The sequence below is a fragment of the Ambystoma mexicanum genome, chromosome 7q (genome assembly GCF_040938575.1).
Source record: "Ambystoma mexicanum isolate Mex_15411 chromosome 7q, UKY_AmexF1_1, whole genome shotgun sequence".
Taxonomy (NCBI): Eukaryota; Metazoa; Chordata; class Amphibia; order Caudata; family Ambystomatidae; genus Ambystoma; species Ambystoma mexicanum.
This window is the reverse complement of record NC_090941.1, coordinates 1,135,668,889-1,135,690,438: the sequence shown is the minus strand read 5'-3', so window position 1 is coordinate 1,135,690,438 and position 21,550 is coordinate 1,135,668,889. Positions and strand designations below refer to the sequence as shown.

The window sequence follows — 21,550 nt, the reverse complement described above, 5'->3', positions numbered from 1 at the left end:
AGTTTGTATGTTCACATGAAATAATACAAAGGGCCTTTGCTTCTTTCAACAGAGAATGAGCAGCCATTGGATGATCCATGCTGGGGAGAAGTCCTATAAGTGCACAGAATGTGATAAATGCTTTAATTCAACATCACATCTGAAAAGACATTGGGCTTCCCACATGGGGGAACATCCATACCAGTGTACAGAGTGTGAGAAAAGCTTCACTCGTAAGTCGGGTCTGCACCTCTATCAGAAGATCCATACTGGGGAGCGACCATACCCGTGCACAGAGTGTGAGAAAAGCTTCATGCAGAGCTCAGCACTACAGCAGCATCAGAGGATCCATACTGGGGGGTGTCCATACCAGTGTTCAGAGTGTGAGAAAAGCTTCAGTCAGAAGTCATAGCTGTACAGGCATCAGAATATTCATATTGGTGAGCGATATCAGTGCTCAGAGTGTGATAAAAGCTTCACCAGGATCTCACACCTGTACAGGCATTGGAGGATCCATACCAACGAACGACCATACCAGTGTATAGAGTGTGAGAAAAGCTTCACCCGTTGCACACATCTTTTCAAGCATCAGAGGATCCATACTGGGGGCGATCATATGAGTGCTCAGAGTGCGAGAAAAGCTTCACTTGTAACTCAAATCTGTACACGCATCAGAAGATCCATACCAGGGAGCAAACATACCAGTGTACAGAGTGTGAGAAAAGCTTCAGTGTGCGCTCATATCTGTACAGCCATCAGAGGATACATACTGGGGGGCGACCATACCAGTGCACAGAGTGTGATAAAAGCTTCACTTGGAAGTCGGGTCTGTGTCAGCATCAGAGGATCCATACTGGGGGGCGGCCCTACCAGTGTACAAAGTGTGATAAACGCTTCACTTGGAAGTCGAGTCTGTGTCGGCATCAGAGGATCCATTCTGGGGAGTGACCACACCAGTGTACAGAGTGTGAGAAAAGCTTCACTCATAGGACACATCTGTACCACCACCATCAGAAGAGTCATACTGCAGAGTGTTCATACTAGTATACAGTGAGGGAGAGAAGCTTCACTCTCAGCTCAAAACTGAACCAGCATCAGAGGAGCCATACTGTAGAGTGACCATATACAGTCGTCGAAGTGCAACAAAAAAGGAGTGGGGCTGTGCAATAAGTTGAAAAAAATATTCAGTGTTGTAGGGGTGTGGCTAGATCATGCAGAAATGCATTTTGGGCTATTCTTTCTTTGCCTTTCACCTAATTACAACTAATATAGGAAATGTTTAGGTAATCACCCAGCATATATATAGCAATTAGGGCTCAATTATGCTTGTTAATGATGGCCCAGCTCTATAGACAGCATGTAGGTCTAAGAGCCAATTATATACATTAATGGGCAGAGTTCCTCATAGTTACTGTACATAAATCCTGGAAATGATAGACTGACCTAAAGAACACATGGCTCTGGGAATGAGTGAAATATCCCAGAAACTCTGTAGAAGGTGTGTTCCAATGTACACATGAGGATGGTATTGCAGCCAGTGGTTCTACGTTATTTCGCCGAACGAAATTTCATCATGGGACTTCATTGCCGACCCTTTCGTCGCCAACATTTTTTATTTTTTTTTAAATGTATTTATGGGGGGGCTGCACCCCCCAGACTCCCCACCTTACATAAATAATCATACCCCAACCCGCACAAACACCCCCCCTAAAAAAATTTTTTACAAAAAATGTTGGCGATGAAAGGGTTGGCGATGAAAAGTCCCACGATGAAAAAGTGGTCGACGAAATGCGTGTATACCCAGCTAGTGTGGCTCTGGCTTAGCATTGATGTGAGGCACTGGTGTGTGGTGCAAATCATGGGTGCAAAATGTGGCTTCTGGCCCGTTACACTGAGATGCTGGTTTGGAAAACAAAATGCACAAACTAAAACTCTTTTACAGTGTAGAAGCGAGGTGCTTGGCGAGAATGTGCAGATTCATTCTGCTTAAAGCAGCCCATGTTTAGAGTGCAGGAAACTGGAAGGGAAATGTTTCAAATATCCATTCGGATTGGGGAAACAATGCTGATCTGAACTCTGTACAAGGGTGACTGGAAGAGGAATAGAAAGCCTTCTGGAAACTTACAAAGAAGGCTTGGTCATGCTAAAGGAGATGTCTGATTGATGGATGACATCATGACCAGGGCTGGAATATGGGATACATTCTGTAGGGAGCCATAAGAAAAGGGGATGGCAGAGGAAAGCCTTGAAAATGGAGAACGAGACTGAAGAGGGGTTTGTTTTGGCTTTTAGTGGTTTGTTTTTTCTGCCGAGAGAGGGAGGAATGAAGAGAAGATCGAGAGAAAGAAAAGGGGAAAAAAATGTCTGCGATCTGGAGGCCTTGCTGGTGCATGTGTGCTGAAAGACTCCTTTCTCGCGTTGGGCTGTGCACCAGAGGAGTGTGTCGGGTGATTGTCAGCTGAGTCGGGACTACAGTGCGGGGAGAGTTGGCCTGCACTCTGCCATGCCGACAAAGTGGCATCGATCAGTTCAGTTGGTAAGCATGGTGCCAGACAAAGCAAGATTCTTGCATGCTTTAGATAACCTTGCACTAATGAGCAAAAAAGTTAAATTAGATACAGCTAGATACAGCTAGATACAGCTAGAGGAAAAGCCCTCTCTTCTCCATTCGTTGGAGAACACATTTATTTTTCTGTTTGAAGATAGCTACTTGTAGAAAAAGGGGAGTTTACTGCATCGCCAAAGCAGTACTTATATTTCAACGTTATTTGTAAAAGTGTGTGCTCTCAAGCTTGCAGAAATAGAGGCATGCTTCGCTGGGTGCGGAGGAGAGCTTTTTGCCTGGTGTGAAAGAAGGCAGGGAAGTGATACGGAAGTGATACTGAAATAGCTGTGAATTTAAACGCATTATATGAACAGGTTGAGGAAACCGTATCATCTGCAAAACTGGAATATGTCTAAGGTTGTACATGCATCCAGTGAATGTACATTATGATATTGCTCTCTGTGCGTGTTTTATCATGCTATGCAGAAAACCTATAAAATGAAATACAGATTCACAAAAGCTGTGCATGGTTGGTTATTGAGTGGTCTGTGTATTCTTACTATGCTAGGGTAAAGTGTGGGGACATTTGATACCGCCTCCGGTAAAATTAGTGTGCACCACCCTACACAAAGATGACCTGAATAAAAGAGTAAGATTGCAAGCTGATTCCACATGTTTAGAAGCATGCTTTAGCAAACACGGGATAGGCACATTGTTGCTTGTGATTGCAAGTGGCGGTAGCAATCTAGAGGTTTACAAATCCTACATATTTTTGGTGCATTGGGCGAAAATCGAACCCAGGCCTCCCACATGGCAGGCGAGAATTATACCACTGAACCACCAATGCTAAGCCACACCCACACTAGCTCAATACCATCATCATTTGTACATTGTGTAAGGAAAGAAAGGGTTCATCTGACCCTCCCCTCCATTCCTGTCCCGATATGCGTGACTATACTCGTTCTGTGGCTGCCCAGGCACCAGTGGCCAAGGGGCTGGACAGCCCCTGACCGACGCATAGATGCGCATCACGTATAAATGAGACCATCCTATTTCGTCTGGTTTCTATCCCCATATTTAGGTCTAGTCATAGAATCCATTTTTTTGGTTGCCAACTCCATTTTTTTAAACTGTTAGTGGGCCACATGCCAAGCTGCATGCCTGCACCTCTCACCCCCTGGGTCTGCGCACAGGCAGACACCCAAACACTCCACTCCCCCCCCTCCCATCTCCTGCCGCTGCAGCAGCAGGCCTGTACCCACGCAAGTCTGTGTGTAAGAGTAAACTCTGTATCTCTTGTCTTCCTTTTCGCATCATTTCCCCTCGAAGGAACTGAGCCAGAGCTCAGACATGCAAAAAAACATCCATCTCTGTAAATCTAAAGTGGTGCCAGCAGACCCCCTGCCGATAAATGTGCCCCAGGCCCCTTCAACTTTAGGCTTGTTTGATGTGCCAGTTGTATGCCCTCTGACCAAATGATATCCAAGCTCACCCTGACCGACTAAGGTGGCAGTATATTCACCCTTGTACTAACATGCCATTACGTGACTAGATCTAACCAAACAAAATGTATAGAGGTATCCCTGAAATGCACCGATAAGGCACCTGGGCCCATGAAGCATTCCTCTATTGTATTGAAGTTTATGATGACAAGAAACTAAAATGTATATTATAGTATGATGCTAAAAGTCTGAGTATGTGTGGCCAAAAGGGTGAATGTCAGTCAGGGAGATTTGCGACACTATGGACCCGGCCTGACCCTCACAAGACCAAGCCCAGCTGACTCACGTGATGCCTCATGATGTCCAATCTACCAGCCAATCCTGTGGAGCCAGTCCCTACCCTACTATAATGTATCAATGTCTTTCACCAATCCCCATGTAACTTGATGTACCTATAGAGGAACGTCACTAGTGACGCTCCTACAGCTTAAAATGTACTGTTCTAATGTTTGACAGAGCGCTCTCGGAATAGCAGAGTTCTCTGCATGCCCTATTCTACTTAGATAAAGATTTACTTTTATATTCACCGGCACTTGGTCTTGGTCTCATTCCCTCCTAGGTCCATTATTGACTCTCATTTGGTTTTTTTTTGCTGCATATAGGGGGGCCGCAAACTTTCAATTGGCACACACCTTCTATAGAAGTCTGAGTTGCCGGAAATTCTTGGCCTGCTTGAAATGCTGCACTGCTTGTTGCTCCTACAGCCCTGACCACAAACACAGACTATTGATTCATCTGTTCATTGTTTATTATTAACTCTCACATGGACCTCCGCTGCCTGCATAGCTTATGCATGGGCTCCTGCGCAACTCAGGCATTCTGGAGATGAAGCCCTGCAACATCAAGCCTTTCCAGCAGTGGCGGCTAGTGAATATTTTAATTCGAGTGGCATAACAATTTTTCATGAATGTGAATGAATGACTGAAAGGGAAGTTTGGGAAGAATCCATCCACAGAGAATATATTTTCAAATAATGGATTTGCATGGTGCCTTTTTAAAGCACAATTTTTGTGAAAAATTACACAGTTGACAATAAGGTTTGTTGGGTAGTGAATGGTCAAAATCAAATAGATGCCAGCCCACCAACAATGCACAGGAGCCTTTTCCAGCACATTTTGATGATGTATTTGCCCACAATATATGCCAGTATTTGATAGGTTTGAAATAAATTCATGCTGGTCGTGCAAATGTATGCCAATATCTCCATTGACGAACATACTCATGTGTGCTTTGTCCATAATGGCAGCATGGATATTATAAGAACACATGTGTAAAAACATACTCACTTTAGCATTGTCCTTAATGCCAGTGATATCACTGTTAGAAAATATGCACATACTGACTGAACCAATGTAGGCCAGTAGCGCCTCTTGAGATTTTCCCATAATGGCAGTAAAAAATGATATCTCCACAGCCACCGCCAATCGGAGGACCTAATTCCCAGCCAGCAGCCCATGCGCACATTCATACGCATTCACATTGCACTCATGCGCCTATTCATACATGCACTAATAGGCTACAACATTCATGGTGCACTCTCATGCTCCCATTGACATGAGTAACCTTATGCTGCAACATATACACTGCATCCTTATTCACAAGTGTGCTTACACAGACAACCTAGTGCAGGGATGCACACATACAGGCACAGAGGTTTGTTTATTTTATCACCTGTGTGACACCAAAGCCTCAGGACGCCCCCCCCCCAATTCCAGGGCTGCTGCATGGCCCCTCACTTCCCACACACCCTGCAGACAGGAATCATGACATGTTAATCAAACACCTCACCCTTCTGGGTTTCTAACATACACAGTGGAGCCGATTTGCCCCTAGCTTGTTCCCCAGTCCATTTCAATGCACAGGAAAGCACAGGTGCACCACTTCATAGTTTTAGGCCCGCAGTTCCCCAGTCTGCATGTCCAGTGGTGCTACGCAAGAAACACCCTCGTCTATGCATGGTGCATGGGCAAACATGGCTGGGGTTCTGTATGCCATCAGATATATCAGTTTGCTGTTTAGGTACTTCACATGTTGTTTACATTGTTCCCAATCTTACCATATTACTATTTGCATGTCAGGTTGGTCTATTATATATATTTACCAACCAGACCTAAGAAAATATGTTGGCAAGTTCCTAAGCAACAGACTGTGCTCAAATCCTAGCTTCATCCCTTAACTTAAGTATGTGACCTTGGCCGCCAGGTCATTTTTACTAACCTTGCCTTGTAAGCCAAAATTACGAGTCCATAGAAGTGTTTTTTTTATTTTTTATTAAATCTTTAATTATATTGAGGCACATTATAGTGTTGCTCCATATGAAGGGTCATAATTGAGGGGAGCTGGGAACTATTTAGCTCATGCTTGTAGCCTAGAAGAGCCTGGTTAGCTTGGCACAACCACTACCAGGAGCTACCTTTGGTTACCCTGGCCAACTCAAGCTTAGCTAACACAACTATGTAAATGTAACTCTGAATTTGGGACAATCTGTAAATCAACTTTAGGAGACACATTTATTTATTTGTTAGGCGCCAAAGCCCGCAGGCATTGGTGTGCCACAATAATACAGTACGAGAACTAAACAAGTAGGACAAAAAATTAACAGGACACTTGGTGAGCCAAGACAAAGAGTGGATGTAACTAGATTAGTTACTGAGCTATCTTTAGTTGTAAAACAACGTTTCATTTTCTTACTGAAAGTAAGGTGATTGGATTCCACTCTTAAGTTCAGAGGAGGTTTGTTCCAGCTAGCTGCTGTGCGGTTAGGAAAGGCTCTTCCTAAGCCATTAGCTTTTTTGTGTGGGTTGACTACGAGTCCTTGAGCGCTTGGGCAGGCGTGTAGTTGACAATTTTAGATTTCAAATATATCGCAGCTTTGCCATACAGGCACTTGTGTGTCTGTGACTTAAATAAGATACGGTCTTCAATCTTCAGCCAGTGGAGATCCTGCCTAGCATTGCTGATATGGTCTGATCTTGCTTTTTGCTTTATCATTCTGACTGTGTTATTTTGAATGAGTTGGTATTTTGATAGGCATTGTTTTCCAGCACCAAGTGTGTTGCCATAGTCCAAGCGAGAGAGGATGGTTGCCCTGGCAATGATGGTGCAATTTGCTTCATTAAAGGTTTAATTGCTATCAAAAATCTAATTTATTATGAACAATTCTTGCTCACGTACATGGCTTGAGCAACTGAATTCATGGAAGCTTCCAGGGTCTTGCCTAGGATTTTGACCTTGCAACTACTTTGATTTGTGTGTCTTTGATCTCAAAAGACTCATAGTCTGCTGTTAGTTTAGCTCTAGCCTGTTTGGAACTGAAAACCATGAGCTTGGTCTTATTACCATTTAAGCACATCCAGTTGTGGTCATCCATGTTTTTATGTTGTTGTAAAGGTCATTCACTAATTTGCTGTCCTTGACAAAATCCTGGCTGAGTTCCACCACCAGCTGAGTATCATCAACGTAGTTGGTGAAAAAGGCCTGGATGTTATCTAGTACCTCGCAGAGGAAGCGTATGTACAGATTGAAAAGGAGTGGTGAGAGACTAGCGCCCTGGGGGACACCACAGAAGATGTTAGATACATGTGAACATTTGTCACCCCATTGTTCTCTCGATATTCTATCAGCGAGGAATGAAGTCAGCCAGCCTATTGCCTCCTTGGAGCAATTAGCCACTTTCTCCAGTGCCTTTTGCAATCACTGCTAGACAGACTACCTGTCAGGTGTCCCCCCCCCCAGGCCTGTAGTTGTGAGGGGGCAATCTTGTCCATTGCTTTTAGGGTGAAGTTGCAGTTGGTGATATGTCTAAGGTTATTTGGTTCACATTGGTCTAGATTGGGCGTTTTAACCAACAGAGTAATAGTAACCCTTTTGATGTTCTTTGGGACTGTTTGGTCTTGAAAATAAGCATTCACTATTTTAGTAAGTATTGGTGCAGAGATGTCGGAATGTTCAAGTATTATTTCAGGGGGAGGTTTGCTTTCTGCACATGAGGAGGGTTTCATTGAAGCCAGTGTGGTTTGCATGTCCTCAATGGACATATCACGAAAGCTGAATTTGACTGGAAGTTCAGTTGGCTTACACAAAGGAGGTTGGTTTAGATTGGTCTTATTATTCTGGGCTTGGGAAATCTGTTCCCTTGCTTTGGTGATCTTGTTGGTGAAAGCTGTCTGGGTGTTATTACACTGTTCTTGCTTGAGATGGTGTGAAAGTAGAAGACAGAGCATTTGGAATATCGACTTTAGAATCTCAAAGAGTTTTCAGGCGCATTCAAGGCTGATTGAATTTGAGCGTTAAAATAGTTCTCTTTGCCTCAATATTATTTTTGTTTATGTTTATACAGCTTTTAAAGCAGAAGGTGTCCTAAATAATGGGCACAATGTTATGTTTCCGTGTTATAGGAATGTTACATTTGCGGCATGCTGTGGTAGCTCCTGGTCACTGTTTAATGCTGGACACCCAAGAGCTGCTTTTAACTCCTGCTTATCCAATCTTAATTTTGAGCCCTGCATATATGATATAAACGGTGACCCTTATTTCCTGGGCCTGTCACACAGATGTCCCTTTGCATACCATTAGCAAATTCTTAAAATCTAACTGTCACTTCCAGCAATATCAAAAGTTAAGCAAGTAAGTGGGCTTTACACATTGTTTTCCACACAATGCTTTGCAAATCCAGGAACCAGCCATGGTGTGGGGTGTGGTTTAAGAAGCTAGGATGTGAAGGAGGTAGGGACATGTAACAGAGTGTGCTAGACAGACTACCTGTCCCGGCCCCCCCCAGAGCCTGCTAGACAGACTACCTGTACAGGTGCCCCCCCCCATTGCATGCTAGCCAGACTACCTGTACAGGTGTCTCCCCCCCCAGAGCCTGCTAGACTACCTGTACAGGTCCCCCCCAGAGCCTGCTAGACTACCTGTACAGGTCCCCCCAACCCCCCAGAGCCTGCTAGACAGACTACCTGTCAGGTGTCCCCCCCCCCAGAGCCTGCTAGACAGATGTTAGGATTAGTCTTCCTTTCTATGGTTCACCTTCTGAATGCTGTATGTATGTGGTGATGTCATTTGTGGAATGCATGAGCTAGCTTGGAGTGTTTGTGTATGAATGGGTTCTACCCCAGGCAGTTGATCTAAGGAAGCCTGGGTGGTGGGAGCCAGTGGGCTTCCCTCATGATTTCCTCCTATCTCCTTATGGACTTGATGAGACCTGATTTGTACCTGTAACTGAAGAACTTGAATAAAGCAACCATTAAGCATACCTGCAAAACTGTATCCTGTTTATATCACTATGACCCAGACTGGACCATAACAATTGGCGACGAGGTCTGGTCTTGGAGAGGACTGGAGATGGATGGACCCTGGGGGCGACAGGTACCAGTGTGAGTGTGGTCCAGATAAAGGAGAAAGGAGATACTGCTGCGTGGGGTGCAGAGCAGGAGGAGGAAGTTCAAGTAAGAGACTGTTACAAAGTAGACGGATCCCACTGCCCCCCCCATGGTCCAGGAAGTGCCCCACCACCCAGGGCTGAAGAAATGTGGATGCCCTGGTAGGCACGCAGGGGTCTGCAAGGAGAAGCACCCAAGACTGAGTAAAGCAGGCTGTAGTAATAGGAACCCAGGAGGGAATAAAGCGATCACCCCATTAGGCTCCCAGGGACAGGTAAAGGAGCTTGCGCCAAAGGACTCTGTTATGCTACGCTGGGGAAGCAAGGAGACTGTCCCAGCATTCATGCTAAAAAAAAAAAAAGAAGGGGTGGTCTGCGCTTGAAGGGAAGTATGGGTGCAAGAGGTTAAGTCGTTTGTTCAATGTACAGCAATTAGCTTCATGGAAACGTGGAAGTTACCATTGGATCAACTGAAGTTGCCTCAGGTGCTTTGCATGTGACCTTAGCTGTGGTTAGGAGTTGCGCTGCGCTGCTTTGGGGATTTGAGCCAGCCAGCTGCAGTGACGGTTGGTGAGGAGAGCTCGGACGGCTCCCGTGTTTGTAGAGGAACTGATGATGTCATGATGTCAGCTGTGGAGTTTGGTGGATGAGCCGAATGTCCATTGCCAGCATTCCAAAGGGAAAGCGCGTTCTCATAGGAGGAAATCATGAGGGAAGCCCACTGGCTCCCACCACCCAAGCTTCCTTAGATCAACTGCCTGGGTTAGAACCCATTCATACACAAACACTCCAAGCTAGCTCATGCATTCTACAAATGACATCACCACATACATACAGCATTCAGAAGGTGAACCATAGAAAGGAAGACTAATCCTAACAACAGACTACCTGTACAGGTGTCCCCCCCCAGAGCCTACTAGACAGACTACCTGTACAGGTGCCCCCCCAGAGCCTGCTAGACAGACTAACTGTACAGGTGTCGCCCCTGCCTAGAGCCTGCTAGTGAGACTACCTGTACAGGTGTTCCCCCCCCAGAGCCTACTAGACAGACTACCTGTACAGGTGCCCCCCCAGAGCCTGCTAGACAGACTACCTGTACAGGTGTCGCCCCTGCCTAGAGCCTGCTAGTGAGACTACCTGTACAGGTGTCCCCCCCCCAGAGCCTGCTAGACAGACTACATGTACAGGTGTTTCCCCCCTGCATATTTACATCACATGTATTTAGAATGTAATGTTAATACGAGCATGTTCCAGGAGGGATGCAATGTAATATGCATCATTATCTACCACTACCACCAAATACACCTATCTATGTCCTACTGCATTTCCACTCATACTGTTCACTTTTCATTTACACCTACCAGTGCGAGGCAGGTGCCAATCGCACAAATACATAGAATGGCCTTGCTTCCATAGTGCAGATGTGGAACTCATGCTAGCATCTACACATCTAGCCAGGTGTTCATTTTCAGATCGCTCCCACCTGCTTAAGAAGAAGGGACCAGAACATGTGGCATGCTGGCAGCTCCCCCACTCATGCACGGCTCTGTCAATCAGCTTTGGACCTATAATCGTGAGTCTGCTTTACAGTGTTTAGCGTTCACTTTCCAATGCTTTTGCCTCATTCCCCAGCTCCTCACTTTCTGATATTAATATTTGCATGAGTGTAACTTTTGCAAAGTTTTATCATTTTCATTCGTAGATGGATTCACTAACAGGCCGAGAAAATGCTTAACAAAAATGATACATACCCTTCTGACTTAAGGAGGGATTATGCCATGTAAGTGTATTTGCATCTAACTTGTCTGTTACTCTATATGTATTTAATTGATGCAATTTATCCTAATAAAACAGTGACAATTACTAGCTGTGACATACCTGCACAGCAGGCTGCTCTTAGTCACAATGTCAGAGGATTCCATACTACAGCCTCCAGTCTGCTGAAGCTATCTGCAGCCCAGCGCACATAACAAAACACCCATCACGTACCCATTATCTGGAAGAAGTCTTTGGGGGACTAAGGTCGGAGGGCAGGGCTCACACACACACACAAAGCCTGTCCTATCCGAGTTAAGGTCCGGAGTGAGAGCGGCAAGGACTAAGGAGCCCCACTGGGATCCTCTTCACAGGCAGCAGTGAAGTGACTCTGCATGTGATGGCTGCTGCTTCGCCTGTGCATGGTGTACACTGTGCTAAACCTATGTCCAAGTGATGTGACGCCGCTCATGATGTTACACATTCAGTCAAACATTTCTAAACTACACATCTGCCACAGTGGGTGCATTGAGCATACCATGCATAGTGTATACTTTTATTTTGAAAAGAAACCACTCTGGAAAAAAGTAGAGGAGCAGCGCTGCCATGCACTTCCACCACTGACCATATCAGTGTTGGGAGTGTGACAAAAGCTTCCCTTGTAGCTCACATCTGTACCAGCATCAGAGGAGCCATACTGGGGATGACTTTACCAGTGCACAGAGTGTAAGAAAAGCTTCCTGAACAGCTCAGATCTTTACATCCATGTGAGGAACATATAGGGGAGACGCCATACGGGTGATGGAGTGTGGTCAGCACTTCAGTTTGGGATCAATCCTGTGACGACATCAAAGATCACAAACAAGGTGTTTGACCAACGTGGTTTCAACTGTACTGAGTATTATAAGGAGGACACACAGAGATTGCAGGTAAAGGAAACATATAGATGTATTACTCTCTTCATGGAGTATGTATGTATACTAATGTACCTGTAACAGAGACACCTCACGGTCGCATGTTAACCACTTAATCTAAAACTCTATAGAATTTCATGTAAACAGCGCCTCGATGCATCTGGGCTGCAAGTGCGCTATATACAAATAAATAAATAGATCAAGTATTAAGGTTAAAGCAGTCCTAACCTGCTGCTACTTAACAAACCGTCTCTTTTTCATAAGTCAACCTTCCAAAGCCCCTTTGGTTCTGGAATGGAATAAGCTGTTCTGTCCATATCCATTCTGACAACAGTACGATGCTGGGCATCGGCATTATCTGTATCCCTGGTTATGGTCTATATACGTATAATACACCTCCTTCCCTTATGTGAGGACAACTTGAGGTTACCTATACCCCACACATCACCACTCTCGCCTTGCTCCACTTCTCCCCATTGCTCAACAACATTGTATTCACTAGATCCTTCACCACATACTTGATACATCCTTTCTGGACTCTCCTTCCACTCGTTATCTTCACCTTTACACCCTCTTGCATCTAAGGTTGCTCTGCTGATGCACCACATCAGGTATGAGGGCCAGAGAATTTTGAGACTCTGCCGCAGGTCCCTAGTGATGGTGATGGCGACGCTGCAAATGATCTTGAAAATGCTTTTGCTAGTTTAGACCTGCACTTCAACCCCAAAACTAGTATGATATTGGAGTGCTTCAATTTTCGCATGAGGGTGCAGGAGCCTGGAGAATCGGTAGAGGAGTATGTCACAGCCCTTCACCAATTAGCTGCATCGTGCAAATTCCAAGGTGCCTATGATGAACACTTACGGGACCAGTTTATGACCCACTGTAATTCGGATCGAATATGTGAAGAACTATGGCTGAAAGGTGAGCCTACCCTTGAAGAGGTTCTGAACATTGCCCACAGAGTAGAACACTCTTTGGCCTGTATTGCCAAACTGTCAAGAAAAGGTCATGCAAAGTAAAGCGGGAGGTTTTGTTTGTGAATGAGCCAAAAGGCAAGACGAAAATGAGAGAAAAAGAGAGACAAATGCTCCATGGTGGAACTGAAATGAAAAGTAGCAAACAAAAGAATGAAAAGGGGGGAAAAAGAAGTATGCTTGTGCTATCGATGTGCTAGTGACACTCATTTCACCGCATCAGAGTTAATGTCCTGGGAGGAAGACAACGTGCTCAAAGGGTAGAAGGAAAGGGCATTTTGCCAGCTGCTTCAAGAACTACCAATTCAACCAGAAGAGGGTCTTGTACGTCAATGAGGAAGTGGGACAAAAATTGTCGGGTGAGGAAGCAGATTATGCAGTGGAAAACATTACTGTTAATACCATTAATGTAGTGTGTGAGGGTGATAATGAATGCAAGCATCCTTATGCGTTTGTTAAGGTCAATGGAAAGGAGGTGCGGTTGATGGCAGACTCTAGGTCAAAGATTACCCGATGTCCCGGGAGGTGTTTGAGAGGGGTGTACGAGGAGATCGTTATGACTGCTTGTTAGTCATCAAGATAATAAAAGGATACTGTGGCAGGTACACTTCATAGATGCTTTATTCAGTTATTCAGTTACACGTATAAATCGGGTCTCATCAAGTCCATAAGGAGATAGGAGGAAATCATGAGGGAAACCCACTTGCTCCTACCACCCAGGCTTACATAGCTCAACTGCCTGGGTTAGAACCCATTCATACACAAACACTCCAAGCTTTCCTCGTGCATTCCACAAGTGACATCACCACATACATACATACAGCATTCACAAAGAGAAACTAGAGGAGAGAAGACTAATCCTAACACCTCCTTCCCTTACAATCACAAACACACCATGACCTACAACCAGCATCACACCTACCATCACAAGGCCCTCAGGCACCTACAACACCTCCTTCCCTACTGTCACAAACTCACCCGATGTCATACACACTTCACATATGGACAAGACATCCAATAAACCTAGCACAACTCCACTGCCATGTCACTCTAAATAGCCAGGAAGATAAACAGCTGGACAAACAGGAGTAACTAACCATCCGGTAGCGGCACTCCACCAACAAAACAACAAAACCTATGTCCTCCAAAAAATCACACATCACCTTCCACCTGCCGCCACCTCCAATGGGTAACCAGCCTGCCACGCTGGAGCACAAACCTGTCCCTCTGGGCTACTAACCAGCACACTAACCTCGCGGGACCTGCAATCCCCTGTGGATCCTATCTAGGCCACATACCACGACCCATCCACCCCAGCATTCGACACCAGGAGCCGTCGCCGTGGTCCCAGAACCCTAAGATGGCCGCCGCAGTACGGAGCCTTCTTTTGTTTATTTTGGTTGCCTAGCAACCTTCCGTGCTCCCTGCTCATAGGCAGCTACGTGAGCCGGAGGCGGAAGCCGGCCCACCTCGCCTAAGGCACTCCGAGCCCAAGGCACACTTCCTGTCTGCACCTTCAGCAGACCTCCATATTCCACAGGGCTGGAGCCCTGCAACACCATCTACACCAGCGCTGCCGAGCAGCGAGGACAGCGCGCTGCAGGGGCAGCTAGACGCCGCCTCCTCACTCGAGCCGCGCACAGCCGATCAGCTGTTGCTGATGCAGTTCCCTCGACGCGGGACCTGCAATCCCCTGTGGCTCCTATCTAGGCCACATACCACGACCCATCCACCCCAGCATTCGACACCAGGAGCCGTCGCCGTGGTCCCAGAACCCTAAGATGGCCGCCGCAGTACGGAGCCTTCTTTTGTTTATTTTGGTTGCCTAGCAACCTTCCGTGCTCCCTGCTCATAGGCAGCTACGTGAGCCGGAGGCGGAAGCCGGCCCACCTCGCCTAAGGCACTCCGAGCCCAAGGCACACTTCCTGTCTGCACCTTCAGCAGACCTCCATATTCCACAGGGCTGGAACCCTGCAACACCATCTACACCAGCGCTGCCGAACAGCGAGGACAGCGCGCTGCAGGGGCAGCTAGACGCCGCCTCCTCACTCGAGCCGCGCACAGCCGATCAGCTGTTGCTGATGCAGTTCCCTCGACGTGGGACCTGCACTCCCCTGTGGCTCCTATCTAGGCCACATACCACGACCCATCCACCCCAGCATTCGACACCAGGAGCCGTCGCCGTGGTCCCAGAACCCTAAGATGGCCGCCGCAGTACGGAGCCTTCTTTTGTTTATTTTGGTTGCCTAGCAACCTTCCGTGCTCCCTGCTCATAGGCAGCTACGTGAGCCGGAGGCGGAAGCCGGCCCACCTCGCCTAAGGCACTCCGAGCCCAAGGCACACTTCCTGTCTGCACCTTCAGCAGACCTCCATATTCCACAGGGCTGGAGCCCTGCAACACCATCTACACCAGCGCTGCCGAGCAGCGAGGACAGCGCGCTGCAGGGGCAGCTAGACGCCGCCTCCTCACTCGAGCCGCGCACAGCCGATCAGCTGTTGCTGATGCAGTTCCCTCGACGCGGGACCTGCAATCCCCTGTGGCTCCTATCTAGGCCACATACCACGACCCATCCACCCCAGGATTCGACACCAGGAGCCGTCGCCGTGGTCCCAGAACCCTAAGATGGCCGCCGCAGTACGGAGCCTTCTTTTGTTTATTTTGGTTGCCTAGCAACCTTCCGTGCTCCCTGCTCATAGGCAGCTACGTGAGCCGGAGGCGGAAGCCGGCCCACCTCGCCTAAGGCACTCCGAGCCCAAGGCACACTTCCTGTCTGCACCTTCAGCAGACCTCCATATTCCACAGGGCTGGAGCCCTGCAACACCATCTACACCAGCGCTGCCGAGCAGAGAGGACAGCGCGCTGCAGGGGCAGCTAGACACCGCCTCCTCACTCGAGCCGCGCACAGCCGATCAGCTGTTGCTGATGCAGTTCCCTCGACGCGGGACCTGCAATCCCCTGTGGCTCCTATCTAGGCCACATACCACTACCCATCCACCCCAGCATTCGACACCAGGAGCCGTCGCCGTGGTCCCAGAACCCTAAGATGGCCGCCGCAGTACGGAGCCTTCTTTTGTTTATTTTGGTTGCCTAGCAACCTTCCGTGCTCCCTGCTCATAGGCAGCTACGTGAGCCGGAGGCGGAAGCCGGCCCACCTCGCCTAAGGCACTCTGAGCCCAAGGCACACTTCCTGTCTGCACCTTCAGCAGACCTCCATATTCCACAGGGCTGGAGCCCTGCAATACCATCTACACCAGCGCTGCCGAGCAGCGAGGACAGCGCTCTGCAGGGGCAGCTAGACGCCGCCTCCTCACTCGAGCCGCGCACAGCCGATCAGCTGTTGCTGATGCAGTTCCCTCGACGTGGGACCTGCAATCCCCTGTGGCTCCTATCTAGGCCACATACCACGACCCATCCACCCCAGCATTCGACACCAGGAGCCGTCGCCGTGGTCCCAGAACCCTAAGATGGCCGCCGAAGTACGGAGCCTTCTTTTGTTTATTTTGGTTGCCTAGCAACCTTCCGTGCTCCCTGCTCATAGGCAGCTACGTGAGCCAGAGGCGGAAGCCGGCCCACCTCGCCTAAGGCACTCCGAGACCAAGGCACACTTCCTGTCTGCACCTTCAGCAGACCTCCATATTCCACAGGGCTGGAGCCCTGCAACACCATCTACACCAGCGCTGCCGAGCAGCGAGGACAGCGCGCTGCAGGGGCAGCTAGACGGCGCCTCCTCACTCGAGCCGCGCACAGCCGATCAGCTGTTGCTGATGCAGTTCCCTCGACGCGGGACCTGCAATCCCCTGTGGCTCCTATCTAGGCTACATACCACGACCCATCCACCCCAGCATTCGACACCAGGAGCCGTCGCCGTGGTCCCAGAACCCTAAGATGGCCGCCGCAGTACGGAGCCTTCTTTTGTTTATTTTGGTTGCCTAGCAACCTTCCGTGCTCCCTGCTCATAGGCAGCTACGTGAGCCGGAGGCGGAAGCCGGCCCACCTCGCCTAAGGCACTCCGAGCCCAAGGCACACTTCCTGTCTGCACCTTCAGCAGAACTCCATATTCCACAGGGCTGGAGCCCTGCAACACCGTCTACACCAGCGCTGCCGAGCAGCGAGGACAGCGCGCTGCAGGGGCAGCTAGACGCCGCCTCCTCACTCGAGCCGCGCACAGCCGATCAGCTGTTGCTGATGCAGTTCCCTCGACGCGGGACCTGCAATCCCCTGTGGCTCCTATCTAGGCCACATACCACGACCCATCCACCCCAGCATTCGACACCAGGAGCCGTCGCCGTGGTCCCAGAACCCTAAGATGGCCGCCGCAGTACGGAGCCTTCTTTTGTTTATTTTGGTTGCCTAGCAACCTTCCGTGCTCCCTGCTCATAGGCAGCTACGTGAGCCGGAGGCGGAAGCCGGCCCACCTCGCCTAAGGCACTCCGAGCCCAAGGCACACTTCCTGTCTGCACCTTCAGCAGACCTCCATATTCCACAGGGCTGGAGCCCTGCAACACCATCTACACCAGCGCTGCCGAGGAGCGAGGACAGCGCGCTGCAGGGGCAGCTAGACGCCGCCTCCTCACTCGAGCCGCGCACAGCCGATCAGCTGTTGCTGATGCAGTTCCCTCGACGCGGGACCTGCAATCCCCTGTGGCTCCTATCTAGGCCACATACCACGACCCATCCACCCCAGCATTCGACACCAGGAGCCGTCGCCGTGGTCCCAGAACCCTAAGATGGCCGCCGCAGTACGGAGCCTTCTTTTGTTTATTTTGGTTGCCTAGCAACCTTCCTTGCTCTCTGCTCATAGGCAGCTACGTGAGCCGGAGGCGGAAGCCGGCCCACCTCGCCTAAGGCACTCCGAGCCCAAGGCACACTTCCTGTCTGCACCTGTCCGCGCCGGCAGCACGGCGCGTGACTCTGCTCCGCTATCCAACTTCTCGTAACACACCTCGCCCCCATCGGAGTCGGATCTATCCACACCAGAGGCTCCACGAAAATCAGCCACCCACCACACTTCAGCCAAACATCGTCCGGCAGACGCAAACCGGCATCTGCTCACTTGCCACTTGACTGGACCCCCTGATCGCCGAGGCAGCACAAAGGATAATTAAAGGTACTCTAAGGTGCACCCGCTTACCAGACTTACACCCCAGCCGCGCCATGTGCCTCACCTGTAACAGCTCTTAACGCATACCATATTCCCGCTAACTGTGTTATTATCCACTGTTCCGCATATACTGGTATTTTAACCTGCATGCATACCTGGTAACTGTATGCTTCTTCCATTGGTTCAGCCTCCACTAACTACGGTCCAACGTTAACTCTGCACTTCCAATGACCCGCTGCTCTCAGTGCGCTAACACGCAGATACCTAACTGTGCTTTGACCCTAGGTGATTTGCTTAGTGTGTTGCTGCATAGCTGACCCAGTTGCAGACTACGCTGTTCTATCCTAGTCCCTCTAACTCCCCATCTGTGATATTAGCATTCGCCTATATTCTAACCATATTTTTGAACTTCGAATCGAGGTATGCCCTGTCTGCATATGCTCTCAGGGTCCTAATAACCACTGACTGTGTTGTGCCTTATGGTCGCTACAGACCACTCTGATTGTGTTGTGCCCTAAGGTCGCTCCTAGACCTCACTGTAATGTGTTGCACCTCCTGGTCGCTCATCTGAGCTCTTGCCTCCCGCTGCTCGCCAGCCACATTGACATTCCCTGGTACCCTAGGTTGCTCCCTAGCTTTCCCAGAACCTAACCGTTCCTGCCCTCCTGGACCACCCCACCTAACCTGACTGTGCCAGTAGCGTACCGCAGTTTAAAATCATGCTTCTAGCGTCTTCAAAGCCTGCCACTACCACATTAGTACTGAGCCTCCTTACTATCATGACTCCTGCACCCTCTGCCACGTGCCCACCCAAAGACAGAAACATGAGACTAAGGGCTAGACTATCCCAGCTACATGAACCTTCATCCTATCACACTTTTAGGGGCTATACCAACCAAACCAACCTAACCAACAAACGATCTCAACACCCCAAGCCCGCTCCACTGACACCAGGCGCCTTACCCACCAAGCAGCCACTGTCACAAGCCACAACCTCAACCAAAAAAATACAACCCGCTACCACCTTACCAACTAGCACCCTGCCACTAACTGCCGCCCACATTAATGCCAGATCAATGGTTGCCCACGCTACCGAGATCTCAGACACTCTAACAAACGAGAACCTAGATGTACTATGCATTACTGAAACCTGGCTCCATGAGGCTGCTGGCCCCGCCATTATGCTAGCAATACCAGACGGCTACCAACTGCTAAGAGCTGACAGACCCAACACTAAAGGAGGTGGCCTTGCCATTATCCACAAAGCCAACCTGCCTATCCGTCTAGCCACTACCACGCCACTCCAGTCTTGTGAACTCCTCACTGCCAAACTCCAACTTTCATGCAACCGCACTCTTACCATCCATGTGATCTACAGACCACCTGGACCATTAGGCACCTTCGAGGACGAACTAACCAGCATCCTTACGAATAATACAAAAGACCATACGCAAATCCTACTATTAGGAGATTTCAACCTTGGTTTTAACGACTGCAACGACAAACATGCCACATCTGTCGCTGCACTACTGCATGACTACGGACTAACGCAAAAAGTCACCACCCCCACCCACTCCAAAGGCAGAACTCTTGACTGGGTTGCGGACCTGAACTGCAACACTAGCATCACTAATATAACCCCGCAAATATGGACAGACCACCATCTAATTTCATTCTTCGCCGCACTTGACCTTAACCACCCTAAACCTATAGTAATGGCCCCGCCACACCCCACTAGAAGTAAAAAAGAAATTTCAGCAGAACAACTCCTTCCACATCTCCTCCCCACCCTCAATAACATAGACAACATTACAGACCCGACCTTACTTGTGGAAACCTATAATAATACCATAACCATGGCATTAGATCTGATTGCCCCCACCAAAATCCGTAAAGGCAAACAACTCTCCCACCTGAATAACTGGTTCACACCCCAACTGAAAGACCTCAGAACTCAAAAAAGAAAACTGCAATCTATATGGCGACATTCGCCCTCTGAGGAGAACAAAATCAAATTAGCCACCCTTGCCAAACAATATAAAAAGGAAATCATTAGTACAAAAAAAACCACTTACAATGACAGGATAACCAAAGCCAAATCGAATACTAAGGAATTATTCTCCATCCTGCGGGAAATGGAATCGCCCATACCACAAACAGACAATATCCCCAAAAATAAACTCTGGTGCACTAACATACAAAACGCCCTAGCAGGAAAAATCAGCTCTCTCCAAACTAAAATTGCAATTAAAAAAGCCGCCTTGCTAGTGCCACCTGAGCCCACCCCAAGGCACAGCCCGCCCCTAACCAGGCCGCTAACACTCCACACCCCTTCAGCTTCAAACAAATAACCATACAAGAGACAGAAAAAATCATACTCTCCCTAAAACCATCCAATTGTAAAGGCGATAGCTGCCCTCCTCAAATTATAAAAGATGCAGCGAGAGACCTAGCTCCCTTCATCTCAAAACTGATCAACGCTTCCTTCAAGACTAACCTAGTGCCCAATAACCTTAAACAGTCCTGGGTCCTACCCCTGCTAAAAAAACAAACTCTCGACCCTTCCATCCCGACAAACTATAGACCCATCACCACCGTCCCATTTCTACTTAAAATCATCGACAGGGCAGCCTACCTGCAAATCCAGGACTACCTTGAATCCAATAACTTACTTGGCTCACGACAATCTGGCTTCCGACCCCTTCACGGCACTGAAACAGCCCTGATTGACCTCAAGACTCAAATTGACGAGTTGAAGGATAATGGAAAATCGGCTATGCTACTCCTCCTTGACCTATCGGCAGCCTTCGACCTGGTAGATCATGCAGTTTTATGCAATCACCTCGGCTCTGCTGCCCATTTCTCAAGCGATGCCATAACCTGGGTTCAATCCTTTCTTGCTAACCGGACTATGAGAGTCTTCTCCCCCCTTGCAGCTGCTGATCCCATACAAGTCTCCTGCAGTGTCCCCCAGGGATCATGTGTGTCTCCTACTATGTATAACATCTTTACCAAACCCTTGTTTGACAAGTTGGATAGACTGGGTGTCATCTACACTAACTATGCAGATGACACTCAGATCCTCATCCCCCTTTCGGGCAACTTCTTGGAAGACTCAGCTTTGGTAAATAAGATATACCTCCTCATTCAGGCATGGATGGCATCCCACGGCCTCTGTCTGAATGACGACAAAACAGAGATTCTGATCCTCGGCACAGAGACAGCGATTAAAAAACTAGACCCAAACTACGCCTCATTTAACATTGACAACAATGTCATCAAAGTGATGCCCGCAGTCAAAACCCTTGGGGTCTATCTGGACTCAGCACTCACCTTCAAGCAACAAACTAATTCCCTAGCCTCCTCCACTGCCTATACTTGTAAACTGATCCGAGC

General features: G+C 48.5%; 1 pseudogene; it reads left to right on the top strand.

Annotated features, from left to right (window-relative positions):
* Positions 1-55: 55 nt before the first annotated feature.
* Positions 56-3,154, top strand: LOC138528699 (zinc finger protein 551-like; annotated as a pseudogene).
* The last annotated feature ends 18,396 nt before the right edge of the window (positions 3,155-21,550 follow it).